We start from the raw sequence: 10,322 nt of genomic DNA on the forward strand, positions 1-10,322 counted from the left end.
TTTGAAAACTACGAGTGGTTTAGCAAATATTAGATTCACCGAAGTTACTAAGTGTTGGTGAAGATGTGGGGAGACAGGTGTGTTATTCATGGAAGTGTAAGTTAACACAAACGTCTGGTGAGTATCTGACAAAATATTTTAAACTTTCACACAGTTGACCCAGCAAGTTCACCCAGATACTTATTTTAAGGAATAATCAGTTGAGATTAGACCAAGAGGTCATATGGGACATCTCCTTGCACATAGAAAGCTCTACATATGAGATCTAACATGTTAATTGAGTCCTTTACTATGTATCAGGTGCTTTACATATATTATCTCATTTAGTTTTTAAAATGGACTTTATTTTCTATGATAGTTTTAACAGCTAGGAGGAGAGAAACAGTGTGATGTGATGCATGAAGCAGAGACTATTTGGGAGAGGATGGTCGGGGATATCTCTTCTCACTAGGGCAGTGACAGTTCAGCTGAGATCTACGTATCAACAGAGAGCCAACCATGAGCAGATGAGGAACATCATTTTATATAAAGGCAGTGATAAATGTGAAGATCCAGAGGCAAGAAAGTCTTGCGTGTTTACAGAATTGCAGGGAGGCCAATCGGGCTGGGACACTGTGAGTAAAAGGAAGTGTAATGAGGACACGAGCTGGAAGGATGAGCAGATCATGCAGTGTCCGGGAGAGCTGGAGATCAGTTTAGAGTCTGTCATAAATGGAATGGGAAACCCCAGAAAGGTTTCATGTAGGTGAGACATAGGATTTGAGTTTACTTAAAACATCTCTCAGGCTGTTGTATGGAGAACAGAATGTGGCAAGCAGCAAGAGAGATCATGGGAAAAGCCAGTGCTCCTGGTGTTCATTTAGAGAGAGATTTTTTTTTTTTCCTCTAACATTCTTTTGTTTTTTGTTTTTTGGAGACAGGGTCTTGCTCTGTCACCCAGAGCACTGGTGTGCAGTGGCGCAATCCTCAACTTCCTAGACCAAGAGATTCTCCCACCTCAGTCTCAGGAGTGTCTAGGATGACAGGTATGCACCACCGTGCCTGGCTAGGCATTTAACAAATTTTTAATTCTGTAGAGATGGGGTCTCCCTATGTTGCCCAGGGTGGTCTTGAAATCTTAGGCTCAAGTGATCCTCCTGCCTCGGCCTCCCAGAGTGCTGGAATTATAGACATGAGACTTTGTGCCCAGCTATCTCTAACTTTGACGTGTGTGAGCCTCTGCCCACATTCCAATTAAAGAAACTGTACCTGATTGCGTGGAATTCTTGAGGTTTGATTAGTTTAAGCTACAGATTTTCTTAACCTTGGAGAGCTTTTCTGTTTGTCTTTTAAATGTAGAGAGCAATTAGTTGAAGTGAGGCCTAAGTACCTGTAATTTTGTAGAAACTCCCTGGGTGATTTTAATGGGCAAAGAGGGTGAGAACTCTGTAGGACCAATTAGGGACCCCCTTTCTTTCTTCGGGATTACAGTAAGTATAACATACAAGGCTCAAATTCTCTCCTTCCCTAGAATTATGGAGGCAAAGGGCAGTGCAAGGGGCATCAGGCTTTGTCTGCTTCTGGTAGGCCCACCTTTCACACAACTGCTCCAAATAGTGAAGACAATACCATAAGTAAGAGCCAGGAAAAGTGCCTGTCTTGGCTGTCCATCAGATGACAATGGAATAGGTGCGGAAGGCTGCTGCTGGCCTTCACCGTCTTCACCACTCACAGTCTGCCTTCTTCCCTTTCTCTCAGATCTTCATTCCCCCAACTCAGCTCACTTAACAAATAAAACCCCAGGCATGACTTGTTTTCTCAGCTGCCCTTGGCAATCACATAATTTCCATCCTCTCTGCCCCTGGTGGGAGGGGAGGAGCACACCTGGCCAGTCTCCAGCATGAATTGCCTGGTGATTGCTCCACTGTCTTCCTATCACAGCTGCAAGTACCTTATAGATTGCAGTTTTCTGCTGCCAGACTGTGGTTTTAAGGTCATGTTCACTAACCCAAAGCACATTCCAATGGGTTTCAATTTCCAGCTGCTCCTGTGAGATCCAGGCCACTTTTCTCAGTGCTGTCTGCATCCAGCCAGTGCCCTGCCTCATTCTAGCAGCCAGGAATGTTCAGCTTTGGAAGCCAGTGAGGTGGGTGGCAAGTTGTTCCATATACCACGTTTCCCTCTGTTTAAGAAGTTTGAAAAAGGTATAAGTGTGTATGTGGTGTTCAAGCTGGCATTCCCACACATATATTTGAAGTATGTTCATCACAAGTAAAAGAATTGACAGACTCCTGTTCCTGGAGACCATGGATGCACTGGAGGCAGTTCCATGCATTCTTTTTATTCACTGAAGACACTCCACTGAGATGCTTTTCTGAAAGCATCAAGGGCTGAAGTAGGGAGTGGTTCTGCCTGGGTGTTCTGATGCCATCTGTGAAGGGCTGGCCTTCCCCAGCCCCAAGGCTGTGACTCATTAAGAGCAGAGACCCTGGGAAGTTCACCCCTCAGCTGCGTGGGCATGTTCCAGGCATAGTGCTCAGTGCTAGAGAGACAGATGTGAGAGAGCTAGAGATGCTTACACATTCCAACATCATTTAAGGGCGAAGGTGAAGGCTGATTTTGTTTCCTGCCTGCCCAATCTCCTTGGGGTGAATTATTTTGCCAACTGTAAGTATGACTTTAAGGATTTGTCCCCTGGGGCTGCAGGGGGTGGGAGGTGGACAGAGGGGAACTTCATGTCAAGGCTTCACATGTTATGCTAGGGCACGAAGGTGCATTCAGCAAAGGCTCAGTGTTAAGCAGATTCTCTGCCAAGGACTTTGCAACTATAAGTCAGGGTCCCCACCACTGCTGCAAATCAGGCAATGTCCACTTTAGCTGGCTTTGTTGGGTGAGGGAAGGAACAATGTGTAATCTTGGAAAAGCTAATTCACTTTGTCAAGGGGCTGGAAAAGGATCTGGCTAGACATGTCTCTTGTCAAGGGTAGCGTTAGCGAATGTCTGAAATGAGGGTTACCTCAAGGTTTCAGGTGAAGTAGCTCTGCTGATTTCTGTGTTGAAGTTAGTAGATTTGGTGGAAATCACAGACATGACTTCACAGCCTGAGATTCACTGGACTGACACAGCCACTGTTCAGTGCTGCTGCAGCCTAGACCAAGCCCTATAGGTATTCTTGATCTTGTCCTCATCTGTGTAGTGGAAAGATGCAGGTGTAAGGTGTGGGGAAATCAAACAAAATGACAAACATGAAGGCTCTTGTAAAATTCAGGGGTTTGTGTGAATGTTAGGAGGTAAGGTGGTTACCAGGTGGTTGTGCCCAGTGCTGCAGAGAAGGGGCTGCTGAGGGGCGTCCTAAAGTCTTGTGTCCCAGCTCCTAGGAGCCTAGGAGGAGGAGAGGAAGTTGCAGTGCATGTGGCCTGTGTCCTCTGGGATTTCCAGCTCCTGGGGCAGGGTGATGAGGGAGTCACAAGGCATGGCCTCCCTTTCCTGAGAACAGGAAGAAAGAAGGAACTAGTTCTGCTTCTCCTTTGAGGGTGTGCTGTGCGTGGAGTTTGCAGGACAGAGCTTTGGCATGAACTGGCAGTGGTCTTGAGCAACGCATGACTTTTCTGGGTTTCTGTTTCCTCTTCAGTAGGTACTGTCTCTGTTGGCTCTGCACCCTTTTATGTCTAGTGATTGTCTAAGAGTTTTGAAACCCACTTGTGAAACATCCGTAGATTAACATAAAGACAAAAGGCCTTATTTAAGTCATCACTAAGTTCTGCAATTCAGTGGTCATCAGATATCAGGGAGGGAGGGAATCGGCCACACTTCTTGGCCCCACTTCTTGATCCTTTACAACCCTAGGAGAGGTATGATGCCCCTTTCCCAGTGAGGTGCCAGGTGCCACTAGAGCCAGGGAAAGGCTGGGAAACCACTTTCTCAAACAGCTTCAGCTTCACACAAACAAGTAAGCACGTAAAGTCTTGTGTTATTATGAAGTTTAGCTGCGGAAGTGGGCAGGTGCCAGAGGATGCAAATCATCTTACACTTTTACAGCCCAGTGTCACTGGCAACAGACCTTAGAAACGAGCCATAACCTTCATTTTGCGGGAAAGGAAACAGACCCAGGCAGGTGAAGAGATTTGCTTCACTTCGATGGCAAAATTGAAACGAGAACTCGAGATGTGCACCCCTCACTCTCATTTGTAGAAATACTCTGTTTCTAAAATGAAAGAATACTTGCTTGTTTTTGCCCTTGTCTCCCCTTTTCCTTAGTCCCTCTCACTGCCAGCCACTTTTATTTCTGTACCATGAAGCACCTGCTTGTCTCCATTCATACAGCACCCACGTTCCTCAAGCTGTTGTTCCTACAGGAGGTTGGGCTGTATGGGCCAGACAAATGGCTGACAGCTGACTTCTGGTTAAACCTGCCCTCTGCCCTCATTTCAAATGTCTCCCATCCCGTTTTTTTTTTTTATCCCTTTATAAATATGTTGGTAGGGCAACCTCCTAGTTCTATGCCTTCACCCACCTTTTCACCTTAAAAGTAGCAAATCCTAGGTCACCATTACAGACAGTGGTCAAGGTGAATGTCGGGAAAGTCATCTCACTTCCCAGGCCTCAGTTTTCTCATTAGTAAAATGAAAGAAGGAAAGGAGCTCACAGTTAAAAGCTGGAGTAAAGATCTCTAGATCCTTCTTTAACTTCAATTTATTAAAAATTTTAGAGATGAGGTCTTGTCTGGCCTTAAACTCCTGGATTCAAGTGATCCTCCTGCCTCAGTCTCCTAGTAGCTGGGACTACAGGTGTGTCCCACCATGGCTGATGGAGCCTTCTTTAGCTCTAACATCCCAACTCCACAAAGACATTGATCTGCCCTGGAGGAACCAGGGAGCCTTTTCCATTTATCCGCCATAGGTCAGGCAATAGGTATTTTGCAACAAAAATATGGGGTCCCATGGCAGCCCCTTAAGCCAAGCACAGGGCCTGTGTATTGGCACAGGCCATGTGCCCATAGAACTGCCCTGCTCAGAGCTACACCAGGGACTAGAGAGACTCCAGCTGATGTAGGAAGGAGTTAGGGCCGGGCTCATGAGAAGGGTATTCCTACCTCAGTGGCCAGGGCTCATGCTAGGATGACAGTAGTCCCACAGCCCACCTCATGCCCACTCCTCTGTCGCCAGTATCTTTTTAGGAAGAAGGACTGACTTCGCTAGTGCTGGTTCTTCCATTTCTTGAAGAAAGATTGCGCAGTTCAATAGGGAGCTTCAGGTTTCCAGAACAGATTACTGACTGTTTTGGAGTCTGCAACTGACCCCACTGCCCCATGCTTTTGGGGACAGAGTGGCCAAGCCACTTTCTTCTGTTCATCTAGCCTTCCCTCTTCACTTCCTCATAATGAACCTCCTTCATGCCTCAGATCACCGACTCCACTCCCGGCTCATTAGCCTTGGGTGGCATCTTGGGCCATGATAAAAAAACAAAACAAAACAAAAACAAAACATAAAAACCCAAAAAACTCCCTCCAAATTGCCACCAGAGTCTCTTGATGTCTCAAGAAGAACATGTAGCCGGAGATGTTGAGTGATCCTCACCTGAGTTGCCTAAGAGTGGGAGATTCTCTTCTGAATTTAATTTTTAAAACAGATTTTCTTTGTTTTATAGTATAAATATGTTCTGGGCCTTGCACCATTTCAGGTTTTGGATCTAATTCCCAGTCCCTTTATAACCTTGGCAGCTGGCTTCGCTTTCATCAGCCTTTCCCTTTCTCTGCTGGTAGGCCTCTTACAACCACATTCATTCTTCATATCACACAAATAAGTTCATTCTCAGCCCCATACCCTCCATGCGTCTTCTGTTTCTCCTGGATCTCTTTATGATGGTCTAGCTTCTTCAGGTTCATGGACACTTTGAAAAGTCGTCTGTGAATTCTTTCTAACTATGTCATTCAAAGCATTCGACTCCCTGACTCTCTATCCCCTCCTCTCTCCATTGTAACAGTTGAGTTTGCTTGTGTTTCATCCTTCCATCCATCCATCCATCCATCCATCCATCCATCCCTCCATCCATCCATCCATCCCTCCATCAGCCCATGTGTCTATTTTGTGTCAGTCACTGGGGACAAAGAGATGACATGGTGAGTTACTGTCCTCAGGACATGGCAGTGTAGGGCTGCGAAATAGGATATATAAATGAAAAATTAGTGAGAGTGCAACTCGATATGCACAAGACACAGAGGCTGTAAAATGAGACGTATTGGATAGTAAATAAGGAGCTGGGAAGGATGTGCTGGCAGGAGAGCTGGGCACCCTTTAAGCAGAAGGAAAACCATGCACCGGCCTGGGTGGATGTAAAAGCATGCTGCATTCCGGAAGCACTGAGTTTGGAAAATTGTTGAGGCACGAAGTAGGAGAATCTGGGGATAGGGCAGGGATTGGTGAGAATTAGTCTGGAGTGTCAGGCAGGGTCCAGGGTTTCAGAGGCCCTCTGTGTTATGCTAAGGCGCTCAGGCTCATCCTGACAGTCCTGGGGCTCCCTCAGTGGTTGGTTTTAAGGAAGGGAGTGACATGGTGAGACTAGTTTGGAGAGCACTCTGGCAACACTGCTGAGGATAGGTTTCATGGGTGACTCTCCAAGACAAGGAGGCCTGCGGGGAGTAAAAGTCAGAATGATGTTACCAGGGAGGAAGAGGATACATGGAAGAGGTGTTGTGGAGGTAAAGTTGGTAGAGCTGAATGATAGGTGGAAGGAGTCCGGGGCTGCCATCCAGGTGTCCGGCTTGAAAATGTGGGTGCACGGGAATTCTGTGCCCACACCCAGTGCTGTCTAAACTAGCAGCCATTCTGCCTCAGGCCTTCCTCAGTTGCCCCTGTCTTCTGTTTTGTTACCAACACATAAATCAGGCCTTCATTTCTTACCTAGATTTTTGAAATATCCTGTTCATTTCTTTCAGTCCCTCCTACAAAATGCTGCCAAGGTAATCTTCCAGGGACAGCTGAACAATTCCCATTGCATAGTGAATGATGTCCCAGCTTTTTGCATCACCATCAATATTCATTGCTATAGGAGACTTTCTTTTCCCTTAGAGTCCAATTTTTGAGAGAACATGAGGCATGCTGTATGTGTGAACTAATTGAATGTCAAGTCGTCTTTAGGAGGGATGGGGCACGGAATTCCTACTCTGAGGGCAAGGAAGGAATCAGGCAGGGTATCTCCAGGGGTGACTCCAGGTGATCCTGCCTGTGCCCATCATTTTTTTCCAGGTGTATCTTCCACTTCTTCCCTGGCCTTGGGCTTTCTGGTCTGGTCTCATTGTTGCCCAAAATTGACCCCTTCCTCACTTGGTTCTTTGCAGACTGCATTGCCTCCTCCTGGAATACTTTCACTTACATTCCTGTCTGTTGAAATCCTACCCATCTTTTGCTATCCAGCCGAAATGCAAGGACCCCATGAATCCCCTGTGGGAATGGATCCTTCAGAAGCACTTTCCTTTCTATGGCACTCTACACATTTACTGTGCACAGCACCCAATATATCTCGTATTTTATCTTCCCCACTGGACCACTAGATTGGGAGCAGAAATGGAAAATCGGAGGTCTTAATCCTGGGTCCTGGGTCCAGCCTGTGAATGTGTTTTGTTAGTTTGCATGATTTTTTCCCCACCAAATTTAATTTATTAAAAAATTATTATCTATGTTAAATATACAGAAAAACTGACAATATGATATAATAATGTATATTTGGTACTTATCACCAAGAATGAACAGATTTGCTGCTGACACCTCACCACCTATGTTTTAAGAAATAAAATATTACACATACATTTTGAATACTAGCCCACGCATTCCTCTCTTGGAGCAGGTCTTTGAGCTGTTTCTTAAAATTTAGAGTTAGTCGCTGATATTTAGAAATCAAGAGATTTCACATAAGAGTTGGCCTCTGGCTGCCAGTTCTCAGCAGGCCATCACAGGTTCCCAGCCCCATTCTGGCCCTCAGATCCTGGCTGTCAGGTGGTGAAAACCTGAGTCTGGCACCTGAGTTCCTCATCTGCCCTCCATACACACTTCCTAGCAGGCGGGTGGTCCTCCTCATGCCCCTCGTCTTTCTCTGCACCACTGCCCAGGCTGTGCCCATTGCCTGGACCGAGGAATTCAAGGCCTCATTCAAGCCCCACTGGTTCCTGTGGCTTTTCCCAGTGACTTCAGCTCAGCTCCATTCTCTGTACTCATATACACCTAGCCATTAAGCTGGTGACTGAGCAATTGCCTGTGTTTTCATTCATTCCTTTGCCAGGTACCCTGCAGAGCCACCTAGGTGGAGGAAAGGGAGGCAAAAATCCCCACTGGGTCAGGCTTCCTTGCTTTTCCCTCCGAGACTTGCTGCCCCCGTGTGGTGCATCGCGTGAGGTACAGCGAGGCTTGCTTGGTGCAGGAGATCTGCCTGCCTGGCACCCTCAGTTGTAAGAAGGGATGGTGCATTTTGTTGGCGGCAACACTCCGAGTCCTTCGTTCTTTTCCAGTTGAGACTGCTGGCCCATCCAATTTCTTCCTTTCTTTCTGTGATCACCCCTCACTGCCCATTGGAGGTATAACCTTTCCTATCACTTCTCTTTGAACATTGCCCTCATTTGTCAATAAGAGTGGGGTTTCACTCAGCTGAAAAACCAGGGGGAAAGGCTCTTGTTCCAGATTCCGCCACCCTCCTATCCTTCCCATGCTATTTGTCATAAACATATGGATGGTGGGCATGCCTTACAAGAGCAGGACAGGTGCTGGCTCTTGCATTTTGTTCAGTGGATGGGGCAGGAGGGATGTTCCATTTTTCACTCTACCCCACTGGCCTAGTGCAATTCCACCCTGATGCTGGTGCTGGTCATCTGTCCCTTGGTGTTTTGAGGTGGCAGAAGCCTTTTCATCTGGGCCAGAATGTTTTCCCTTTTTCCGTTCAGAATGAACTTTGAAACTGTCTCCGTTGTGGTAATCAAATTCAACTGATTACCCATTCGTAAATTTTCTGTGTAAGAAAGAAGCCATCTTGATGTTGAGTGTGACCCTCGTCGTGGCTGAGATATACCCAGGTCTAGAGGGAGACAGCTTCCCTTCCCACGCTCTGGTCCCACAGCAACCTCTTCACCCACTTCAGTTAAACTCTGTCCCTAATCCCCCTGAAAGTGTTTTTTCGACTGTTGCTTCTTTGGTTAGTTAATGACTATGTCATCACTGAAGTCCCCAAACTTGTCTTTGTTGGCCTCCCCTCCTCAGGGAAATTGAGAGGAATGTGGGGACCAGTGATAAAAGGGGAGATGTAGGGAAGGGGAAGCTAAGGAGATGGAAGAATAAAGGAAAAAAGGATGTGATTTAATGGAAAGATGGATAAAAAAGGAGGGAGAGCCAGTTAAATCTGGGGATGTGGGATAGTAGATTTCTACTTTTTGAGCTGAGTAGGAGATAAATTTTCTGGGAAGCTCACCCTCGTTCTCTTTATTTGCCCAGGAACCCATGGTATGGCTTCATTGTGTGATTTGAAACGGTGAAATGCAGCAGGGTTATGAATAACCAGAATGACTGGCGCACACACACAGCCAGGTGTGTTCTACAGACCTTCAAGGAAATTGGCACTGAAGCTGCTGGAGGCTAAATGCATTTTTGCTTTTCTCTCCCCTGCTCAGGTCTTTGGTAAGGCATGCAAACCTTTTCAGGTGCCCCTCAGGGATTCTCTTGGGTTCTAGGGAGTCCCCTGCATGGAATAGGGCAAGAAGGAGGTAACCCAAGGGAGTTGGGGCTCTCTCAAGGAACGGCACCCCATGCTCCAGTGCTCTGCTGTGCCACTGACAAGACAAATTCAGGCTGAGTGTTTCAGTGGAAAGATAAGGACTTTCAATGCTGACTCCCTAGTAGCAGGTCTAGTCACTAATCACTTAGTGTGACCATGAACAAGTTTCCTCCCGATGAAATGGAAATAGTCACCTCACGTCAGAGGTTTCTGATGAGTATTAAGTGAGGTAATATATGTCATATGTAGGTCAGGTTGTAGATCCCTGAAACATACTAGTGCTTATTCAGCCTTCATCCACCCTTCCTGACCCTCCCACTACTCTGCCCACCCCTAAATCCTGGTTTCATGGTACTCTTCTAAATTGGAGATGGTGACATCTGGAAATGAAAGGGAAAGGAGGAAAGTATGTATTAACAGAAGCCATGCCTCCCTCCAGGTTGAGCATTAAAAAGCATTTATTGCTCTTTTCATTGAACTGTGTGAAGAAATGGGAGATTAAAAAAAAAAAGAAATGCTTTCTCATTTAAGAGGGGAAATGGAGCTCCGGTAGTCAAAAGAGACCCTCAAGTTAAAAAGAGACCCCAAAT

This window comes from Rhinopithecus roxellana, chromosome 8 (assembly GCF_007565055.1).
Source record: "Rhinopithecus roxellana isolate Shanxi Qingling chromosome 8, ASM756505v1, whole genome shotgun sequence".
In the NCBI taxonomy this organism is placed as follows: Eukaryota; Metazoa; Chordata; class Mammalia; order Primates; family Cercopithecidae; genus Rhinopithecus; species Rhinopithecus roxellana.